The sequence below is a fragment of the Tachypleus tridentatus genome, unplaced genomic scaffold, assembly GCF_004210375.1.
Source record: "Tachypleus tridentatus isolate NWPU-2018 unplaced genomic scaffold, ASM421037v1 Hic_cluster_1, whole genome shotgun sequence".
In the NCBI taxonomy this organism is placed as follows: Eukaryota; Metazoa; Arthropoda; class Merostomata; order Xiphosura; family Limulidae; genus Tachypleus; species Tachypleus tridentatus.
The window spans coordinates 20624278-20647108 of record NW_027467777.1 but is presented as its reverse complement, the minus strand read 5'-3'; the positions used below and the strand labels follow the sequence as shown (position 1 = coordinate 20647108).

The 22831-nt window shown below is 35.5% G+C and overlaps 1 pseudogene across 1 annotated transcript in view; it reads right to left on the bottom strand.

The window, feature by feature from the left end:
• LOC143241699 (neurotrimin-like) overlaps positions 1–22831 on the bottom strand; it is a 64879-nt pseudogene that overhangs the window by 35472 nt on the left and 6576 nt on the right. The window contains exons 2-4 of the transcript XR_013022262.1: positions 20270–20355; positions 10404–10590; positions 3413–3620 (exon numbers count right to left, since the gene is read on the bottom strand). The product of XR_013022262.1 is annotated as a neurotrimin-like (transcript). The remainder of the gene's footprint in view (positions 1–3412; positions 3621–10403; positions 10591–20269; positions 20356–22831) is intronic.

The following is a 22831-nucleotide window of genomic DNA, read 5'->3' as shown; positions in this document are numbered from 1 at the left end:
TGTTATCTATTACTAGGTACAATATACAGGATTTCTGGTACTGTTGTTGTCTATTACTAGGTACAATATACAAGGTTCCTGGTACTGTTGTTATCTATTACTAGATACAATATACAGGATTTCTGGTACTGTTGTTGTCTATTACTAAATACAATATACAGGATTTCTGATACTGCTGTTGTCTATTACTAGGTACAATATACAGGATTTCTGATGCTGTTGTTATCTATTACTAGATACAATATACAGGATTTCTGGTACTGTTGTTGTCTATTACTAAATACAATATACAGGATTTCTGATACTGTTGTTGTCTATTACTAGGTACAATATACAGGACTCCTGGTACTGTTGTTGTCTATTACTAGATACAATATACAGGACTCCTGGTACTGTTGTTGTCTATTACTGGGTACAATATACAGGATTCCTGGTAATGTTGTTGTCTATTACTAGATACAATATACAGATTTCCTGGTACTGTTGTTGTCTATTACTAGATACAATATACAGGGTTCCTGGTACTGTTGTTGTCTATTACTAGATACAATATACAGGACTCCTGGTACTGTTGTTGTCTATTACTAGATACAATATACAGGACTCCTGGTACTGTTGTTGTCTATTACTAGGTACATTATACAGGGTTCCTGGTACTGTTGTTGTCTATTACTAGATACAATATACAGGACTCCTGGTACTGTTGTTGTCTATTACTAGATACAATATACAGGACTCCTGGTACTGTTGTTGTCTATTACTAGGTACATTATACAGGATTCCTGGTACTGTTGTTGTCTATTACTAGATACAATATACAGGATTCCTGGTACTGTTGTTGTCTATTACTAGATACAATATACAGGATTCCTGGTACTGTTGTTGTCTATTACTAGGTACATTATACAGGGTTTTTGGTACTGTTGTTGTCTATTACTAGATACAATATACAGGGTTCCTGGTACTGTTGTTGTCTATTACTAGGTACAATATACAGGGTTCCTGGTACTGTTGTTGTCTATTACTAGATACAATATACAGGGTTCCTGGTACTGTTGTTGTCTATTACTAGATACAATATACAGTGTTCCTGGTACTGTTGTTGTCTATTACTAGATACAATATACAGGGTTCCTTGTACTGTTGTTGTCTATTACTAGATACAATATACAGGGTTCCTGGTACTGTTGTTGTCTATTACTAGATACAATATACAGGGTTCCTGGTACTGTTGTTGTCTATTACTAGATACAATATACAGGGTTCCTGGTACTGTTGTTGTCTATTACTAGATACAATATACAGGGTTCCTGGTACTGTTGTTGTCTATTACTAGATTTAATATACAGGGTTCCTGGTACTGTTGTTGTCTATTACTAGATACAATATACAGGGTTCCTGGTACTGTTGTTGTCTATTACTAGATACAATATACAGGGTTCCTGGTACTGTTGTTGTCTATTACTAGGTACAATATACAGGGTTCCTGGTACTGTTGTTGTCTATTACTAGATACAATATACAGGGTTCCTGGTACTGTTGTTGTCTATTACTAGATACAATATACAGGGTTCCTGGTACTGTTGTTGTCTATTACTAGGTACAATATACAGGGTTCCTGGTACTGTTGTTGTCTATTACTAGGTACAATATACAGGGTTCCTGGTACTGTTGTTGTCTATTACTAGATACAATATACAGGGTTCCTGGTACTGTTGTTGTCTATTACTAGGTACAATATACAGGGTTCCTGGTACTGTTGTTGTCTATTACTAGATACAATATACAGGGTTCCTGGTACTGTTGTTGTCTATTACTAGGTACAATATACAGGGTTCCTGGTACTGTTGTTGTCTATTACTAGATACAATATACAGGGTTCCTGGTACTGTTGTTGTCTATTACTAGATACAATATACAGTGTTCCTGGTACTGTTGTTGTCTATTACTAGATACAATATACAGGGTTCCTTGTACTGTTGTTGTCTATTACTAGATACAATATACAGGGTTCCTGGTACTGTTGTTGTCTATTACTAGATACAATATACAGGGTTCCTGGTACTGTTGTTGTCTATTACTAGATACAATATACAGGGTTCCTGGTACTGTTGTTGTCTATTACTAGATACAATATACAGGGTTCCTGGTACTGTTGTTGTCTATTACTAGATACAATATACAGGGTTCCTGGTACTGTTGTTGTCTATTACTAGATTCAATATACAGGGTTCCTGGTACTGTTGTTGTCTATTACTAGATACAATATACAGGGTTCCTGGTACTGTTGTTGTCTATTACTAGATACAATATACAGGGTTCCTGGTACTGTTGTTGTCTATTACTAGGTACAATATACAGGGTTCCTGGTACTGTTGTTGTCTATTACTAGATACAATATACAGGGTTCCTGGTACTGTTGTTGTCTATTACTAGGTACAATATACAGGGTTCCTGGTACTGTTGTTGTCTATTACTAGGTACAATATACAGGGTTCCTGGTACTGTTGTTGTCTATTACTAGATACAATATACAGGGTTCCTGGTACTGTTGTTGTCTATTACTAGGTACAATATACAGGGTTCCTGGTACTGTTGTTGTCTATTACTAGATACAATATACAGGGTTCCTGGTACTGTTGTTGTCTATTACTAGGTACAATATACAGGGTTCCTGGTACTGTTGTTGTCTATTACTAGATACACTATACAGTGTTGTTGTCACTTTTGGTGGTAATGAGTGTTTTTGTCATAAGCCTCATAAGCGAAATATAATGCAGCTCTTATCATGTATAGAATGTTTTGTAAAACAAATAATAAAAACACATATGATGTTTTGTGAAATTAAAATGTCACTAAATTACTTCCACTTAAACACTCGATAGTTTGAACTAATGTGCCTTAAGGTTTGTAAAAAGACAAATTTATATTGTGGTCAATTGCTCTGTCTCAAAATGCAAAGGGACACAATGATAGATTCTGTTCTTTGGTTTGTAACAGAAATAAAAGAACACAACAATATGTTCTGATCTGTGATTTGTACACAAGAAGGAAGGTGCACAACGTTTGGTTCTGATCTGTCGTTTGTACAGAGAAACAAAGGTGCAAAAAATCTGGTTCTATTCTGCGGTTTTTACTGAAGAATACTGAGAAACAATGTTACGTACTGACCTTTGATTTGTGCGTAAAACTTAGACGTCATAAGTTTCGTAATCCCCTAGAATAAACAATCGTTCATGTAATTGTGTTCAATTCTGCTACCAAAATTATTATTTTTCTCATGGTGTTCATTTCTTTCTGGTTTATGACATACATTATCTATGTTTCTGACGTTAGGTCGCCTCCATCGAATAAAATGAAAATCCATAGAGCTAAGACTATTTCTTCCTAAATAAAAACACCCAATGCTTACCAACTACTTTTATGTAGCCAACTTGGTTCTTCATGGGAGAGGTGTTGATTTGGCACATGTATTGTCCTCTGTCCCTCATCTGTACGTGTTTAATGTGTAACCACCACGTGCGGTGGCTATTGTGTGTCACGTGGTAACGAGAGTTTCTTGTGATTACGCGCGTAGCTAGGGTTAAAAGAGTAGATCTGTCTGTGTGAATCCACGCCACCTAGAGGTATGAAAGAAATAAAAATTAGAAATGTACAATAAAAATAATGTAATAATATTTTGTCATATGGAAAACACATTAACAGCCATAAAATAATAAAAGTCGTAAACACACAACACTCTTAAAGCACAGACTCTTGAACCGGCTTTGCTATAAATCATAATGTCCAACATTCGGACCGCGACAGGTAAATCCGTTCCTGATCAAGTCGGTATATGCAAGGGCTGTGTATTTGCTCTCCGTCTGGTCAGTAGTTCTAAATCAAGGATGGTTTTAACTGGACCTCAGATTATTCGACCTGTTCAGTTACACAGAGTGTCTCAAAAGGGTATATTAGGTTGGAAATACCACCTACTTCGTGCAGTTTATAAGTTAACCAGTAGCTAAGAAGTTAAAATAAACAAGAACGAAACAACTATTTTAAAATAACTATTGAAAAAAAAAAATTCTTTCCCCAGAAAGAGGAAAAACATAACTTATCTGTGAACAAACAAGCTGGCAACACAACACATTACAAATTTATAAAACCTGAGATATACTGGAGGGTCCAGAGGAACAAATTGTCTAACATTTCAGTAGATAAGGATCTAATAATTTCAAATCAGAGTAAGAGTTTATGGACCAAAGCCCGTTTACATTAGCGACACATCCATAAGTCCTTGTAAGTTAATTTGCCTCGACGATACTTTGCACGTTTTCATAATTGATTTCAACATCTGGAATAAGACGTTCAGATAATCTAATTAATGACATGTTTCTGTTTATAATCTAAGACTTCTGACACAATCGTATATTGCTAATTATAATTTATACGTTCTATTTAGGTGTATGTAGTTAAGCGCAAAACTATGCTGAACTATCTGTATTCTGTCCACCGAAGGTATCAAAACCCAGCTTCTTGCATTGTTAGTCCGCATACATGCCGCTGTGCCACTAGAGGGGGTATAGAAATAAACAACATACTCTGAACTGACTCGTAAATTAAAATACTGAAACATCTATCAACCCGACTGCAGCGCACCTATAACGTGAAGGTACGTACAAGCTTGAAATATTTTTGTTTATCAGATAATTTATTGACAGTATATTCGTATAACTACAAACTAACGTTTTGAAATTGCTCTAATTGATAACTTAGTATCTGAATATGTTTTTGTTTAGAGGAAGGGTATAGTCTGTCTCCATCTCTCTTTCTCTGTAAGAGGTACAAATTAGCTGTATTTTTTAACTCTGTATCTCGAAGCTATGGACCCGGGTTCGAATCCATGCGAAACTACAAAATAGTTCCCATTCACCCTTAAACTGTGGTTGCGTTATAAGAGCGACAATCAAACTGCTAGTCTTAGTCTCTCCGAACAGTAGGTTAAAATTAAGAAATGAAGTGGTTAGGGTTAGTATATTGAACACCAATACCTATCGTAGTTCTGCTTCGTAACTTATTTTGTATTAATGAGAATAATTTTGTTATATTGTGTTTTAATATTTTCATTAACTTCGTACTTTGTATCTATAGCTAATCTAAAAATATGCATTGATTTAAAGTATACATTCTATTTTAGTGTATGTGGGGTTTCAATACAGTAAAAATTGATTTACTTTTTAATAATAAATCTTTCACATCGTTGGAGCAATTTTTATTTTAAATATTATGTTACTGATTACATACTAACTGAAGATATTATGCAAACACTTTTCAAGATTTTGAAATACCGTTTTTTTGTGTTTTCTATAACGGCCACATAACACAACGTAACAATGTTTCACACGATAGCCACACCAATTTCCTTCAGCCACGTGTCTGGTGTGTGTAGAATTTTATATTATTTATGTTTTACAACGCTGATATTTGAAAATGAAAGCCATCTTTGTTCCACTTTTTGACATCATTGTGTTTTTAGAGTTATTTTCAAATGTTTTTCTACGTTATTTAAAGAAAACCTCCATCTTATACACGAATATTATGACAAGTCCTCTCGGTTTTCTTGAATCACCCCTATCCTGAGTTCACGGTGACGAGGCGAAAGTTTCCTGGATATCTGTGTTCACATCGGTATTTTTCCACGAATGTCATTTTCTGTATCATTTATATACAGTTTATATACAGATGTGTACAGTTAGGATGTATATGCCAAACTTAAATATATTCACCTTCAATAGATATACTGAAAAAAAATCCAATCCTATCATCTCTATGAAGTCATGGATCAAACCTAATGACCTCCAGAAGTCGAAAATCAAACCTAATGACCTGAAGAAGTCGAAAACCAAACCTAATGATCTCCAGAAGTCAATAATCAAACCTAATGACCTTCAGAAGTCGAGAACCAAACCTAATGATCTCCAGCTATTAAGATTCAAGTCTAATGACCTCTAGAAGTCAAGAATCAAATTTGATGACATTTTACAAGTAAGTAATAAAATATGTTTAATTTAATAAATATATACCTTCACGTAACATGATTACTTTCAAATAACAAAAATAATTTCCAAATGAGATAGTTTTTGGAGGTGTCTAAAGATACCCTGCCTCGTTGGAATCGAAATCTAGCTTTTAGCGTTATAATCTTGCTGATTTACCGCTGAGTGTCGCTAGATGCTAATAATTTAAGTACAACAATGTTTAATAAATTTTACTCAACGCTTGTTTGATGACTTCCGAAAATTATCTCTCAACAATTTCAAGTTAAAATTTCAGTCTATTCAGAGAAATGTGCAGCCATTAACTGATAGAACAGCGAAATATTGGTCTTGTTAAATATCAGTAGAGAACGTCGTGCAAGAGTTAATTTAAAATAATAATATTATGATTTGTGGTATACCTTATGGCTAACTATGAACTACCTCAGGGTAAAATAAGATTACTTGTTAGGTTTCACCTAATCGATTCGTCAGCTAAGTACATACAGTCATTGGACATTTGCTTTCAAAGAAAGGTTGATAAGAATATAATTTAAAATTCGGATACAGGAGAAACCATACATTTTCATCAAATATATTTAATAAAGAAACAATTTCGTGTTGTGGTGCTCAATACATACGTATGTGTATTATGTTGGATATTTTAAAAGAAAACAATATTTCCTGAATACTTTCATAACTTTAATATAACCCTATAATTAGTTATAGTACAGAAAATAATATTTTGTTTAAAGTAATTGCAAAATGATATAAAATTCACATAGCTTAGCTGCATCTTTAAACCAGCACGTGGATGCAACTCAGCACATTATAAAATATACGTTCACTAGATGGCGCCACTATAATTTAAGAAAATTATTTTAATCGATCAGCTCTCCAGTGAGAAAACGTAATTTAGGTATTAGGATTTGGTGATTAAAACTAGAAATAAATTAGTTTGTAACCTACAAACACGCACTAATACATTAATACTTGGGCCTACAATTATGATGTTTCAGTTTAGTTGTTGTAACTAAACGATCCACCAGTTTGTTTGTGTTTGTGTTTGTCTTTTTGGTTTTCTTTGTATATCAAACAGTCTGTCGTATTATATGTTATGGACCAGTTTGTCTGTAAGAAACATTTTACAAGTTTTACACATTTTACAAGTTTCTATTAGTGAAGATCTACATTCTAAACACACTATACAAGTTTTGTCAGAAAAAATCTACATTCTAAACACACTTTACAAGTTTCTATTAGTAAAGATCTACATTCTAAACACACTATGCAAGTTTCTGTCAGAGAAGATCTACATTCTAAACACACTATGCAAGTTTCTATTAGTAAAGATCTACATTCTAAACACACTATGCAAGTTTCTGTCAGAGAAGATCTACATTCTAAACACACTTTACAAGTTTTGTCAGAAAAAATCTACATTCTAAACACACTTTACAAGTTTCTATTAGTAAAGATCTACATTCTAAACACACTATACAAGGTTTGTCAGGGAAAATCTACATTCTAAACACACTTTACAAGTTTCTATTAGTAAAGATCTACATTCTAAACACACTATGCAAGTTTCTGTCAGAGAAGATCTACATTCTAAACACACTTTACAAGTTTTGTCAGAAAAAATCTACATTCTAAACACACTTTACAAGTTTCTATTAGTAAAGATCTACATTCTAAACACACTATGCAAGTTTCTGTCAGAGAAGATCTACATTCTAAACACACTTTACAAGTTTTGTCAGAAAAAATCTACATTCTAAACACACTATGCAAGTTTCTATTAGTAAAGATCTACATTCTAAACACACTATGCAAGTTTCTGTCAGAGAAGATCTACATTCTAAACACACTTTACAAGTTTTGTCAGAAAAAATCTACATTCTAAACACACTATGCAAGTTTCTATTAGTAAAGATCTACATTCTAAACACACTATGCAAGTTTCTATTAGTAAAGATCTACATTCTAAACACACTATGCAAGTTTCTGTCAGAGAAGATCTACATTCTAAACACACTATGCAAGTTTTGTCAGAAAAAATCTACATTCTAAACACACTTTACAAGTTTCTGTTAGAGAAGATCTACATTCTAAACACATTTTACAAGTTTCTATTGGTGAAGAACTACATTCTAAACACACTATACAAGTTTTGTCAGGGAAAATCTACATTCTAAACACACTATACAAGTTTTGTCAGAAAAAATCTACATTCTAAACACACTTTACAAGTTTCTGTTAGAGAAGATTTACATTCTAAACACACTTTACAAGTTTTTGTTAGAGAAGATCTACATTCTAAACACACTTTACGAGTTTTTGTCATGGAAGATCTACATTCTAAACACATTTTACAAGTTTCTATTAGTAAAGATCTACATTCTAAACACACTATGCAAGTTTCTGTCAGAGAAGATCTACATTCTAAACACACTTTACAAATGTAAACATCTTTCTATCTAAGGCATGGGTACCTTATACGATACTGTAAACATCTTTCTATCTGAACCATGAGTATCTGTATGTCTCATTGTAATTACCTTACTTTTTAAGACATAGATATCTGTGTATCTCACTGTAAACATCTCCCTGTAGTCAGAGGCCTCTAAACATCTCACCATTAATTTTATCTTTGTTACCGTTACATCAAATTATCCTCTTGTTACTATCTTAATGTTTCACAATGACGACACCCACGCCGTTTGGCCTCGTTAGGTCTGGTTACCTAATAGACATAAATTTCCACCTCTGTTTAAGATATGATTTAACATTTCTAAACATTATTTTGCTTGTGTGGAAAGCACTTATAGCTACAAATGTGCAATTTAAAACCCACAAGTATAAGCAGAGAATAGTACCTAATAATATGGATCGGTTTGTTTTGAACTTCGTGCAAAGCTACTCAAGGGTTATCTGCGCTAGCCGTCCCTAATATAGCAGTGTAAGACTAGAGGGAAGGCAGCTGGTTATCACCACCCACCGCCAACTCTTGGGCTACTCTCTTATCAACAAATAGTGGGATTCACCTTCACATTATAACGCTCCCACGGCTGAAAAGGCGACTATTTTTGGTGTGACGGGGATTCAAACCCGTGACCCTTGGATTGTGAGTCGAGTGCCTTAATCACCTGGCCATACCGGGCCTCTAATAATATTTTATTCAAACTACGTCTATACTTAAGAGTCCACGAGGCCTTTCGCATAATATCAGAACTCACCCGGCTTGCTGGGATAAATAATAATGGTTGAGGCGTTATTCATGTTATTAACTGCAAGAAAAGTTTCTACCAGAGTATGAACTAAGGTTGTGTTAATTATAATAAATGAATATTTTCATTTCTTTAGTGAACAAAAGAAATAATATTTTTAATATAAAACCTATTTACTCATAGAATGTAAAAAAGAACAGTGAACATACAATCAAACGGTAGTTAATTTAAATTATTCTGCCGTTTTTTTATGAAATTCCGAAGGTATTAGTATCTCAAGACTGTGATTCCAAAGATTTATGGTTAAAGACCCGTTGTCATATAAATGCGCCCTACGCTTCAAGGCCGCATGTGTGTCTGTGACCAAGACAGGAAAATCCCACTATTCCATTAAGTCAGCCAAAAAGTTGGCAGTAAACATGGTTGGCTAACTTTCTCCCCTTCTATTATAAGACCCGGACTGGTCTGTTGGTTTGGATGTTTGATTCGCATTTTGAGAGTCACTTGTTCGAATCCCGGTCAACTGAATATGTTCGCCCTTTCAGCCATGAGAACGTTATAAAGAAACTGTCAATCCACCTGTTTGTTGGCAAAGGAATAGTCTAAGAGTTGGTGGTGAGTGATATTCACTAGTTTCCTTTAATCTAGTCTATCACTGCTGAATTATAGATGACCGTCATAGTTAGCCCTCGTGTAGCTTTGCGCGAATTTGAAACAAATAAACTACAACCCTCTAATATATTAGTTGAAAATTATGTAAGATTTTGTTTATTACTGGTCGAAATCACATAAAGCTTTTGTATGTAAGTCTAGAGTTTCCTCAGAGACAATCAGTCCTTGACCCAAATTTGATTGAACTCAGAAGAAAACAATCTTCTTACACAGTGAAAGCAATGACCTCACCGTGTTTACACACAAAACAAAATCTTCGCTGTGTTTCCACACACACGAGTGAACATGGTTCGCTTGTAGTGTTTTCACCCAACACACACACACGATAAAACCAATTTCCTGTCGTGTTTCTAGACACACACACACAAGAGTGAAAACAATACCTTTGTTGTTCGTGAAAAATAATTAAAATATTTTTATTTTCATACACTGTTTTACAACTCCGCTATTGTTGAGCGACAGAACAGGTAATAAATGAACTCACCCGGTAAGATCCCAAGTGGTCCACTACGCAAGGAATGCTCACATCTCTTCCGGCTGAAACAGTTATGTTCGGGATCGGTTCGGCAAATTCCGGCTCAAAAGAATTTTCCGATTGACCTCCGAGAGCTGAAATGAAAGATAAAGTTGATTTGATAAAGTCATATATTATAGCTAAAGCTGGTTTTTTGCTGGTGAGCTAATCTGAATATTATAGCTAAAGCTAGTTTTGTGCTGGTGAGCTAATCTGAATATTATAGCTGAAGCTGGCTTTGTGCTGGTGAGCTAATCTGAATATTATAGCTAAAGCTGGTTTTGTGCTGGTGAGCTAATCTGAATATTATAGCTAAAGCTGGCTTTGTGCTGGTGAGCTAATCTGAATATTATAGCTAAAGCTGGTTTTGTGCTGGTGAGCTAATCTGAATATTATAGCTAAAGCTGGCTTTGTGCTGGTGAGCTAATCTGAGAATATTATAGCTAAAGCTGGTTTTGTGCTGGTGAGCTAATCTGAATATTATAGCTAAAGCTGGCTTTGTGCTGGTGAGCTAATCTGAATATTATAGCTAAAGCTGGCTTTGTGCTGGTGAGCTAATCTGAGAATATTATAGCTAAAGCTGGTTTTGTGCTGGTGAGCTAATCTGAATATTATAGCTAAAGCTGGCTTTGTGCTGGTGAGCTAATCTGAATATTATAGCTAAAGCTGGCTTTTTGCTGGTGAGCTAATCTGAGAATATTTGCCACCTTCTGGACTATTTTACTTTCATGAGAAACAACATGACTGCTGTTTTCCTTATCTTAATTTCACTAATTTAAATCAAAAGCTTACAAAATATTTTTCTGTTAAGTCATTAAAATACAGACTATTAACCCTATGGTAAAGCTCTCTATCTGTTCCCCGTTCTTTAAGCTGTGAGTGCGTTGTAATGGCAACACGGGTAGGTTGCTACTGGGAACTTGTCTGCAGTTCGACGGTTCGAATGGCGGTAAATATTTGTAGTAATGTTGCCATAAATACAAAAACCCCAAATGCCGTTGCTTTAGTGTGAAACTTAAGTTACCTTATCTGCGCAGTGGGGAGTCATTAAAACGAAACAAACGATGTTTTTTTTTTCTCACACGGGTGAAACTTAATATTACGCGATGTGCACGCTGTGCACCAGGACATCGAATCTGACTTTTAGTTTTACAAGCCCTCAGGCTTGCTGCTGAGTGTCAGTACTGAACGCTTTTAAATACGGTTTGATTCCTTGGAGCACATATCTGTGTACCTCAGGACGGCTGGTATAGGTGTTAACACTTTTAGTAATAAAGCAGAGAACAACGTTTCGACCTTCCTAGGTCACCTTTAGGTTAACAAAGACAGAGTTTGTAATTGAACGTTGCTGGGCACAGGCCTAAGGGACAATAATATAACGGATACGGAAATGTAGTGGGCGTTGCAGCTGGATGTTAGGTTATTAATTAATATGGTATATGTGTGTTTTCTTATAGCAAAGCCACATTGGGCTATCTGCTGAGTCCACCAAGGGAATCGAACCGTTGAATTTAGCGTTGTAAATCCGTAGACTTACCGCCGTACCAGCGGGGAACAATGCGTATAGGTATAAGGATGTTTCTTTATATTGGTTTAATTTTGATTTTAGTTGCTGTATAAGTAGGGATTCTTTGATTTTGCGATTGTTTATATTTGTTTCCCTAGTTAGTAGCTAGAGAGTTTTCTTTGGTTATGTTGTGTTTATTTGATTTGCAAAGTTCAAAACGTCTGAAGGTTGTTTTTTTCTTTCTTTGAATATTGTTTCCATTTTTCTAATTGTTTCTCAAGAAATATTCTGTTGTGGACAAAAATGTTACACATTTACTTTTTAATTGTTACATATTTACTTTTAATTGTTACACATTTACTTTTAATTGTTATACATTTACTTTTAATTGTTACACATTTACTTTTAATTGTTATACATTTACTTTTAATTGTTACACATTTACTTTTAATTGTTATACATTTACTTTTACTTGTTACACATTTACTTTTATTTGTTATACATTTACTTTTAATTGTTACACATTTACTTTTAGTTGTTATACATATACTTTTAATTGTTACACATTTACTTTTAATTGTTATACATTTACTTTTAATTGTTACACATTTACTTTAAATGGTTATACATTTACTTTTAATTGTTACACATTTACTTTTAATTGTTATACATTTACTTTTAATTGTTATACATTTACTTTTAATTGGTTAGTTTTTCATTTCTTTTCTTAGTAATCATTCACGGTCACAAAATTTTTTTGAATTTCGCGCAAGCTAGACGAGGGATATCAGGGCTAGCCGTTCCTAATTTAGCAGTGTAAGACAAGAGGGAAGGCAGCTAGTCATCACCACTCACCACCACCTCTTGGGCTACTCTTTTACCAACAAATAGTGGGATTGGCCGACACATTATAACCTCCCTACGCCTGAAAGGGTAAACATATTTGGTGTGACGGGGATTTGAGCCCGCGACCCTCAGATTACGAGATTTTCTAGTGATATTATTATTGTTCCCAAACCATAAGGCCATGCCGGGCCTCGCTCACAAAACGATGCATCGTCTTGATGGGTCAGCGGTTTCGGAGAAAAGTTCTAAATTCCAGAGTTCGAGTTCCCGCAGTGGACAGAGGGTAGAGAGGTCATTGTGTAGCTTTGTGTTAAAGAAAACAAATTCCATATAACAACCTAATATATGTAAGACGGGTGTTGCTTATGTGTTCTCTTATCCAAGTCATGGGTCAAAGACCCATCTCGTTTATTGATTTGCATTCAAATCTATGTTGAACTATTATTTTATGAATTTATGTCAGTAAGTTTAGAATCAAATATAAATCAAACTTTAATATTATATATGAGTTAATTTGTTAGTTTAAAAGTAAATATTTAAAAAACACATTTAAATATAGATTTTAACAAGAAACTTTGTATGTCGTACGCAGCATTGTTTAAAATTAAATGTTAAAATAGCGTAGTCTACGAATTTGTGTTGCGCGTAGTAGCCTAAAAATGTTATTGTTTCAGATTTCATTACATTCAATTGCAGGTTCGGATCCCCGTCACTCCAAAACAATCTCGCTCTTTCAGCCGTGGGGACGTTATAAAGTGATTGTCAATCCCACTATTCGTTGGTAAAAGTAGCCCAGGAGTTGGCGGTGGGTGGTAATGACTAGCTGTCTTTCTTCTAGTTTTACACCGCTAAATTAGGGACGGTTAGCGCATATAGCCCTCGTGTAGCTCTGTACGAAATTAAAAAAAAAAAACAATTACATTCATCGCGTTTAAGAATATAACAAATGATGCTACCAGAGAGCGCTGTAGAATAATTACGTTATTTTCTGCAGTGCTTGATGAATAAATGTAAATCTTTAGAATAAAACACGTGCAAAGACAAGTTTGTGTAATATTAGTAACCAACTATTGAAACGATGAATTTAATTTCAAGTCGATTTTGTTTTTATGTAATTTCGGATCTCGACAACGGGTGAAATTAATTATTTTCAACAACTCGAACCTTAAATAGAAGGAAGGTTGTTTCGAACCAATTTTCCTTTACAACAAAACATTCGAGACACATAATTAAACTGTCTCAGCCCACTCCACTGGTTAACAAGTCCTATAATACTCGAACTAGCTAAGCTGATGATAACTGGCACCGACTGTAACAACAATTCCCATCCGAACATCACACGGACATTCGTACCTGATGCGAACTTATGTTTTCATTTAGAACAGTTCATTAAATATACAAAATAATACGTTCTAATCATTATGAAAGATTAGCTTCGAATCGGCTTATTTCTAGGAATAAAATAACGATTTTATAACAAAGACATAAAATTAGTTTAATTTGAGTTTGAAAGGTTAAATGGAAATGTTCCTTTCTTATGATTATTTTAGATCAGGTTTGATTTGTTTCAAATTTCGCGCAAAGCTACACGAATGTTACCTGCGCTAACAGTCCCTAATTTAGCAGTTTAAGACTACAGGGAAGGCAGTTATTCATCACCACTCACCGCCATCTCTTGAGCTACTCTTTTATCAACGAATAATGAGATTAGCCCTCACATTATAACGCCCCCACGGCTGAAAGGGCAAGCATGTTTGGTGTGACGGGATTCGAACCCGTGACCCTTAGATTACAAGTCAAGTGCCTTAACCACCTGGCCAGGCTGGAGCATTTTAGATCAGTCAGACATCGTGACGACTGCCTTGAGAAATATAATATACACTAACATTAGCGGTTTTGGGTTAGGTTTATTTACCGGTATGGCCAGATGGGTTAAGGCGTTCGACTCGAAATAAGAGGGTCGCGGGTTCGAATCCCCTTTGCACCAAACATGCTCGCCCTTTCAGCCGTGGTGGCGTTATAATGTGACGGTCAATCCCCCTATTCTTCGGTAAAAGAGAAGCCCAAGAGTCGGCGGTGAGTGGTAATGACTTGCTGCCTTCCATCTAGTCTTACACTGCTAAATTAGGAAAAGATTGCGCAGATAGCCCTCGAGTAGCTTCGCGCGAAATTCTAAAACAAACAAAAATAATGTTCCAGTGGGAATAATTATCTTGCGATTTTCGTGTAAAGAAAATAACACCTCTTTCTATTTGTTTTTTAATTTGGTTCCTACCTAAATGAAGCATCGTCGTAATTGGCTCTATTTTATTCTCTGGAATAATAGAGAAATGGGGTTCTAGGTTCGAATCTCTCCCCGTCACTGTTCCAGATACATTTTGTCTTCCTAAAGCGTTTGCTTCTCGTAAAACCGTTTCGTGTTAGCCCGTTATTTTTAGTATGTTCTCTTTTTAACAGGTAAATTTTTAACAGTAATAATATAAATTTGTGTCATATCATCCATGGTTATTGTTGGAAACTCCAGAATATAGTAGTTCCATAAAACAAAACCCAACAGAATACTATAACTGGCATGTCAAGTTCTGTTGACAATACTTAACATAAAATATTGTAAACAACTATGGGACCTAGAAACAATGAAAGCATTCACTGCTAAATGGTGGTTACGATGTAAGAGACCAGTTTCACATCATACACTGGATGATTTACTCTCACTGTTTACCACAAATTAAAAGTGTTGACTTGACACATGGAAGATATTATCTTCCACTGTCAATGATTGCCACAAGTGGCAAAACAATGGATAAAATCGGTCTATAAATATTGGATTGAAAATAGCGCAAACATTTGATATTTTTGTTGTTATTTTATTCGTTCCCTTTAATTTACCTACTCTAGATTAATTTTGATTCGAAATAACAAACATGTAGAATGTCATTTCATATCTATCCTTTGTCTGCTACAAGCCTCTGTCGAAGAGGCCTTTATGTAATACCATAATTTTACAGTTGGGCTGGACTATTGAGTGAATGGTCTCTCAGCTTGTAGCAGACAAAGGACAGATATAAGAAGATACTATTTACACACCTTTGATTTTTAATCCAAAATGGACGCATTCAGATGAATGTAATAAAAACAAATTAACCTGCAATTCAGGTGCTTTTCCACACATTTTATGCCAATCAACGAGGATTTATAGCGTTAAAATTCGGGGCTGGATACCTGCGGAGGGTTTTGTTTCTTTGTTTCTGAATTTCGTTCAAAGCTACACAAGGGCTAACTGCGGTAGCCGTCCCTAATTTAGCAGTGTGAGACTAGAGGGAAGGCAGCTAGTCATCACCACCCACCGCCAACTCTTAGGCTACTCTTTTACCAGCGAATAGTGAGATTGATTGCACATTATAACGCCCCCACGACTGAAAGGGCGAGCATGTTTGGTGCGACGGGCATGCGAAGGTTAGAGCACAAATCGTTTAAGTTATCTCTGTGTTTAAAAACAAACAAACAATTTATTATGCACTAACATAACCACTGAAACGTCTCAAATTGCACAGCTTTCTGTATCGCTAGTTTTCCTTTGTTCTTGTATTTGAATATTGTAGAATAAGGTACAATGAATAGGAGGCGCATACTTTTCTGTATATTATGAAAATTGTTCAGAGTCGATAAATGTGGCTCTAAACGCTAGGCGACACCACGTGCTATGAACTGTTACTAATTTAGTATTATACTTTCGCACTCTTTCTTGTTTTTATATTTTCTTAGAACTTCGAATGTAAATCAGAACTATAAAATAAACTGGTTCCCCTGGATAAGCGCCGTATGGTTTAACTGTACACATTCCAATGCCATGAAACTTGAAATTACACTAGACATTTATTGACGAAAATAATTTACTGTATCAAACGTTCTATAAAACTAGAAATCGTCAGATGAAACCCAACCATCCAACTCGCTTCTCAACCGTCACGATCTTGCATAATTTCACTCGTTATATAAAATAAATGTCTTTTTTTTTAATGCTTTGCTTAAGAGGTTTATATCAACTATAAACGTTATTCCTTGAGAAGTTGTCTGTTTGATGGACATATATTTGGACCGTTATGAGGCGCTGCCGTTAATATAAAGGATATCATAAGAATTAGTGCGTGCTTATGTTCTTTCTCAAAGTCCCTGCTAAATAGCCAAGTCATTATGTAGCATATTAGAGACCCGAGTAAAATTAGACGTTGGCGGTTAAAGAGCTCTGTAGACGGTTGACAAACGACGTTTAAACTGTACGTCCAGTAGTGTGCGGAGGATCATATAGTGAAAACATCGTTATCCGTCTCGTCATAAATCACCCGTGTATCGATCCGCTACTCCAGGTGACGGTTGGAGATCTGGGGAAAGATTACAGTTTGTTCTCAGGCCACCTGATCTAACGGCTTCCGCTTAGTCTTTCTTTTTGTCTCACCTAGTGTCGGCGGATTCAATTAAACAAACCCCTTGACGCCACAAGAAAACTTGACGTGTGTTGATAAATCTTTAAGAACACCTCTTTCTTCAAGAGATTTATTATTGAAAAATCTGAACTCTAAATATTTTACTTCTCTTTCTATTTGATGGTATAAAAGAACAGTTAAAGGACAAACGTGATTTAACAATTTCCGTTTGATGCGCTGTGTAAATTATTAAAATATTTCTTTTAGGCTATTATATCCTAATTATTTTTAGTAAATACAGTCACACTGTACACACGACACTCTTGTCGTCATGTCAAAACTGTTAGAACATGGACTTAGACGTGTGAACTATGTTAGAATCCAAGTAACGTTAAGTTCAAACCTGATCTTTATGTAATATAATACTTAGGACGCTTTATAAAAAAACATATCTCAGTGAAGTAACATGATTTGTTCTTGCCACAAAATGTATATGATTTTTGCATATAATAACTATAGAGAGTTATATTAAAACGCTTTTGAATGTGTGGATTAGCATATTACAACAATGGAGGATACAAAGCTGCGATAAATGGTCGTGTATCGGAACTACATTTTGTCTTTGTTTGGCACTTAGATCACAAATATCTGTTACAATCGAAAATGTCAGATCACAAGCAGATATCAGGATTGGAAATTTGGTATTTCCAAGACTATGATATCTATTGTACTCAACGGCATTTGAAAACATACGAATATGGATCAATTTAGGGTTTCAGAGCCATCCAGAAATTGGAGTTCAACAAGTCGTACTCCAACCGTGACTAGCGAAGTACAGTATTTTGAAACATGACAATGAACGAGTAAAAAGGTTAATAGCAAAGACCATCCACGTGTCTCAAACAAACGTACACAGCCTAATCAAAATAGGACTCGTTCTGGAATAGTGATAAAAGTCATGTCTACAAAAGCTCTTCCATCACATTCTACAAACAGCTGGAAAGTATAACGAATATTTGAGTTATTCTGTAATAATACATATTAGCTAAATTGCCAGACACACTGCCGATACATATTTTGCAAGCAGACTGTTCAAGAGGACACCAGGAAAACATCCGTTAAATAGATTACGGAAAGCAGAAAGGATTACCTACTGTATTTTGGACATGACAACCTTACCACGGAACCTTTTGCAAGATGCATGGCTGTCAGAAAAACATATTCAGTCATGGTGACATAAACTGTAGCGACATGTTGAGGCTCAAAATCGTTTGAATAAAACATACTCTAACTTTGTAGATTGCATGTTTTTTCAGTCAGTTAGCACTAAGTTTCGAGGATTTGTAAGTTTCACAACATGACTAAGGAAACTTTACTTTGTTACTGTGGCCAACTCTTCAATATACGTCACTGCTTTCGCACTTTACCATCCAACTTCAAGTTTCAATACCTGTGGTGGGCACAGTACAATAAAGCCCATTGTGGCTTAACAACAAATAAGCTAGCCAAAATGGGCCAGGTATCGGGTATCTAAGCTAACGTTAATCAGATGCGTTGTTTTGTTAGTGATAGTTTAGTGAACTATGGTTATTTAAGTGTAGTCGCAGATAGCCCCCATGTAGCTTTGCGCGAAATTAAAAACTCAAAACAACAAACAACATAAATGTACAGGGTGGCCTGTAAGTTCCTATCCATCCATATGTTATGTTACATTCAATTACGCATGTATTATAAATTTGTTTCTTTTTCAAAGAAATATGGCCGATATAAGCCCATTTGAAAAGCGTATTTAGATAAAGTACGCTTCTAATATTATGCAACGAGAATGAGGGATAGTACACAGATACACTAGGTGATACATAAGATATATGGATGGGTAGAGACTTACTGGGCCACCCTGTAGATATTTCATTAATGTTGGTATTGTTCAACATAGACGTGTTATTATGTTTGTGACCACGTGACTTTAATATGGTTTTATCAAAACACCTGGCAAACCTCTTTCAAAAAAGTATCCAAGCTTGACACCTTGACTTTAACACTGGTCACTTCTGTTTTAAAAAGTATCCAAGCTCAGACACCTTGACTTTAACACTGGTAACTTGTTTTAAAAAAAGTATCCAAAGCCTGACACCTTGACTTTAACACCGGTAACCTGTTTTAAAAAAAGTATCCAAGCCTAACACCTTGACTTTAACACTGGTAACCTGTTTTAAAAGTATCCAAGCCTGACACCTTGACTTTAACACCGGTAACCTGTTTTAAAAAAGTATCCAAGCCTAACACCTTGACTTTAACACCGGTAACCTGTTTTAAAAAAGTATCCAAGCCTGACACCCTTGACTTTAACACTGGTAACCTGTTTTAAAAAGTATCCAAGCCTGACACCTTGACTTTAACACTGGTAACCTGTTTTAAAAAAAGCATCCAAGCCTGACACCTTGACTTTAACACTGGTGACCTGTTTTAAAAAAGTATCCAAACCTGGCACCTTGACTTTAACACTGGTGACCTGTTTTAAAAAAGTATCCAACACCTAGCACCTTGACTTTAACACTGGTAACCTGTTGTTTTAAAAAAGTATCCAAGCCTGACACCTTGACTTTAACACTGGTGACTTGTTTTAAAAGTATCCAAACCTGACACCTTGACTTTAACACTGGTGACCTGTTTTAAAAAAGTATCCAAGCCAGACACCTTGACTTTAACACTGGAAAAACTTGTTTTAAAAAAGTATCCAAGCCTGACACCTTGACTTTTAACACTGGTGACTTGTTTTAAAAGTATCCAAGTTTGACACCTGGACTCTTAACACTGGTGACCTGTTTTAAAAGTATCCAAACCTGACACCTTGACTTTAACACTGGTGACCTGTTTTAAAAAAGTATCCAAGCTTTGACACCTTGACTTTTAACACCGGTAACCTGTTTTAAAAAAAAGTATCCAAGCTCTGACACTTTGACTTTTTAACACTGGTGACCTGTTTTAAAAGGACATCAAAAGCCTGACTGTACCTTGACTTTAACACTGGTAACCTGTTTTAAAAGAGGTATCCAAACCTGACACCTTGACTCCCAACAACCGGCTTGACACCTGTTTTAAAAAAGTATCCAAGCCTGGCACCCTGATCTTTAACACTGGTAACCTGTTTAAAAAGTATCCAAACCCTGACACCTTGACTTTAACACTGGTGACCTGTTGAAAAAAAAGTATCCAAGACTATGATATTTTAAAGCTTTAACACTGGTGACCTTGTTTTAAAAGTATCCAAGCCTGACACCTTGACTCTTAACACTGGTGACTTTTTTTAAAAGTATCAAAGCCTGGACACCTTGACTTCTTAACACTGGTGACTTGTTTTAAAAGTATCCAAGCTCTGACACCTTGACTTTAACACTGGTGACTTGTTTTAAAAAGGTATCAAACCTGACGCAGCCTTGACTTTACACACTGGTGACTTGTTTTATGACCAGCATTGACACTTTTGCTGGTGACTTGAACAAAAGTATCCAGCCTGACACCTTGACTTTAACACTGGTGACTTGTTTTAAAAAAGTAATCCAAGCCTGGACACCTTGACTTTAACACTGGTGACTTGTTTTAAAAGTATTCCAAGACCTGACACCTGTAAACTTTAACACTGGTGACTTGTTTTAAAAAAGTATCCAAGCCTGACACCTTGACTTTAACACTGGTGACTTGTTTAAAAAAAGTATCCAAGCCTGACACCTTGACTTTTAACACTGGTGACTTGTTTTAAAAGTATCCAAGCCTGACACCTTGACTTTAACACTGGTGACTTGTTTTTTCAAAAGTATCCAAGCTCGACACAGCATTTCTATAACCTGACCTTGTTTTAAAAGTATCAAATCTCACACCTGACTTTAACACTGGTGATCTGTTTTAAAAGAAATTATCCAAGCCTGACACCTTGGACTTTAACACTGGTAACCTGTTTTAAAAGATATCAAAGCTGACACTTGACTTTAACACTGGTGACTTGTTTTAAAAGTATCAAACCCTGACACTTATTGACTTTAACACTGGTGACTTGTTTTAAAAGTATCAAATACAATTTACCTTAAACTTTAACACTGGTGACTTGTTTTAAAAGTATCAAACCCTGACACCTAGACTTTAACACTGGTGACCTGTTTTAAAAGTATCCAAGACCTGACATATGACACAACACTGGTGGTGCTTGTTTTTAAAAGGAATATCAAAACCTGACATATGACTTTGACTTACTGGTGTTTTAAAAGTATCAAACCCTGACACCTGGACTTTAACACTGGTGACCTGTTTTTAAAATTATCAAACCTGACATATGGCTTTTAACACTGGTGACTTGTTTTAAAAGTATCAAGCCCTGACACCTTGACTTTAACACTGGTGACTGTTTAAAAAAAGTATCAAGCCTGACATGACTTTAACACTGGTGACCTGTTTTAAAAAATTATCCAAGCCTGACACCTTGACTTTAACACTGGTGACTTGTTTTAAAAAAAAGTATCCAAGCCTGACACCTTGACTTTAACACTGGTGACTTGAGCCTAAAAGTATCCAAGCCTGACACCTTGACTATTGCACTGGTGACTTGTTTTAAAAAGTATCCAAGCCCTGACACCCTGGACTTGCTTTAACACTGGTGACTTGTTTTTAAAAAAAGTATCAAAATATACCACCTTGACTTTAACACTGGTGACTTGTTTTAAAAGTGTATCAAACCTGACACTGTGACTTTAACACCTGGTGACCTGTTAAAAAAAGATATCAAAATCACACCCTGACTTTAACACTGGTGACCTGTTTAAAAGTATCAAAATGACACCTTGACTTTAACACTGGTGACCTGTTTTAAAAGTATTCAAGCCCACAACACCTTGACTTTAACACTGGTGACTTGTTTTAAAAAAGTATCCAAGCCTGACACCTTGACTTTAACACTGGTGGACTCTGTTTTAAAAAATCAAACCACCTTGACTTAACACTGGTGAATGTTTTTTAAAAGGAGTATCAAACCCTGACACCTTGACTTGACTTTAACACTGGTGACCTGTTTTAAAAGTATCCAACCCTGACACCTTGACTTTAACACTGGTGACTTGTTTTAAAAGTATCCAAGCCTGACACCTTGACTTTAACACTGGTGACTTGTTTTAAAAAGTATCCAAGCCTGACACTCTTGACTTTAACACTGGTAACCTGTTTTAAAAGTATCCAAGCCTGACCACCTTGACTTTAACACTGGTGACTTGTTTTAAAAGTATCAAAGCCTGACACCTTAAATTTTAACACTGAAGACCTTGTTTTAAAAAATAGTATCCAAGCCTGACACCTTGACTTTAACACTGGTGACTTGTTTTAAAAAAGTATCCAAACCTGACACCTGGACTTTAACACTGGTAACCTGACTGTTTTAAAAGTATCAAACCTGACAACTGGACTTTAACACTGGTGACTTGTTTTAAAAGTATCAAAGCCTGACACCTTGACTTTAACACTGGTGACTTGTTTTAAAAACATCAAAATAGCCGCCTTGACTTTAACACTGGTGACCTGTTTTAAAAAAATTATCTAAGCTTGACACCTTGACTTTAACACTGGTGACTTGTTTTAAA